Source organism: Apodemus sylvaticus, chromosome X, assembly GCF_947179515.1.
Source record: "Apodemus sylvaticus chromosome X, mApoSyl1.1, whole genome shotgun sequence".
Classification (NCBI taxonomy): Eukaryota; Metazoa; Chordata; class Mammalia; order Rodentia; family Muridae; genus Apodemus; species Apodemus sylvaticus.
The window spans coordinates 148,048,017-148,050,067 of NC_067495.1; the positions used below are offsets into that span (position 1 = coordinate 148,048,017).

Genomic DNA, 2,051 nt, shown 5'->3' on the forward strand with positions numbered 1-2,051 from the left:
TCAGCTACCATTCATGGGCATTTCCTCCACTGTTCTATTGTAGAAAGTCTCAATGCCACGAAGAATTCTCTTGTCTTCTTCAGTAACAAAGTTTATAGTCACACCTTTCCTCCCAAATCGACCCCCTCTGCCAGTTCGACTTACTTTTTATTCAAACGGTGTGCTGTTTTGCTTATGATCCCAGGTCCTAAATTAGGTCAGTGTCATTTGTGAGTACCATCTTGTCATCAACTGCAGCTATTGACTTCTGGGAGGCAGATCAGAGTTTATAACCAAGGACACTTATTACATGTCAATTCCATGAGTCAACAAGTCAGTAGTGATCAGAATATGGCTTGACCCTGATCAGAATTCCCTCATGGTGACATCACTTTCCTTCTGGTCCATGTCACCATGCAGAACAGAAACTGTGAAGTCCCTGGCATGCATTTTCTCCATGAGCCAGTCTACCCCGCACCTTGTATTGAGAAAAATAACTGCTTGTGTGATAGTCAAAGTCTCATACAAGTCACAAAGAGTGTCCAGCTTCCACTACTCTAGCTCAACATTAACATAATATTGTTTAATTCCTTCAAGGGGCAACTCTTCCTTCTTCACCAGAATCTAAATTGGATCTCTCATGAATTTCTTGGTCACTTCTAGCACATCAGTTGGCATTGGGGCACAAAGCAACACAACCTGAATGCTTGTATTTAATTTTTGGAAAATCTCATAGATCAGAGATCCTTAGACCGTATACTCAACATTTCATCTGCTTCATCCAAAACAAAAGTTTTGATCCGTTTTGGAGAAAAGTATCTTCTGTTCAGCATATCAAACACTCTCCCTGGAGTAGCAACAACAATATGAGGGGCTTCAGCCTGCAACTTCTTCATTTCATTTTGAACATTTGTTCCTCCAATGCAAGCATGACAAGTTGCTCCCATCTAATCTCCAAGAGCCAAAATTTCCTTTTGGATCTGTTGAGCCAGTTCTCTGGTGGGGGCCAATACTAGTGCTTGGGTCTCCTTGAACTCAACCTCCAACTGTTACAGGATGGAAATAGCAAATATGGCTGTCTTGCCAGTACCTGACTGAGCTTGAGCAATCACATCAAAACCATAAGCATAAATGCCTTCATATCATCAAAGTTATCAACAATTTCATCCCAGTTTCTCTTGATAACACTATCCGGGTTCATTCCCTCTGGGCCACCATGTTCTCTGTTGTAATCCTCAGAGCCACCAGACATGGACTGAAAACCCATTCAGCACTTGACTGAAAAGATGTCTATTTCTCTAGCTTTGACCTAAGAAACTGTCCTTCCTCAGCTAGACTACAGGTATCTTGTTTTACTTGAGATTTTCTTCTCAAGCTTCCTGAGAATTTAGAGGTTGTAAACCAAAAAATCTTGATAGTAAAATAAGGCTTCATTTACAGAATTCTCTGATAAGCTAGTCTGGAATGTGAAAATGTCTGTCTTCTTTTATAACCATGAACTATTGCTTTAACACATAGTTTTAAAGACTAGAAAAAAGTCTGTACATGTTCATGTGTCTGTGCAAGTGTTTATACCATGTGTCTTGGTCCCCACAGAGATTGTAGAAGGATGTCTGATCTTCAAAATATGCAGTTACAGGTAGGCGAGTCATCCAACATAGGTACAGGAAACTGAATTTGAGTCCTCTGAGAGAGCAGTGCCCACTCATAACAGGATATATTTTCACCTAGAAGACAAACCTCTGGACCCGTTTGAAGTCATTTCTTGAAAAATTTAATCGAGGAGAGAAGACTCATTCTAAATGTGTATGACACCATACAACTAGGCTGGGCTCCCAGGAGATAGGAGAAAATTAACACACTGAATTTTTCCTCAGTTTCCCTTAATAAACATATGTTTGCTGTGTTTAAGCAAGAAAGGACATGGGCTGCCTCATGCTCCTGCTGCCTTGTCTGTCACATAGAGCAGACTGGATAGTGTCAAACTTGGAGGCAGACAGAGCCCTTCCTTGCACTGGCTTCTGTCAGGTATTTTTTTGTCACAGTGACAAGAAAGGTAACTAATACACACA

General features: G+C 40.8%; 1 pseudogene; it reads right to left on the reverse strand.

The window, feature by feature from the left end:
• On the reverse strand, positions 1-1,231 carry LOC127674733 (eukaryotic initiation factor 4A-II-like; annotated as a pseudogene).
• Positions 1,232-2,051: the final 820 nt, after the last annotated feature.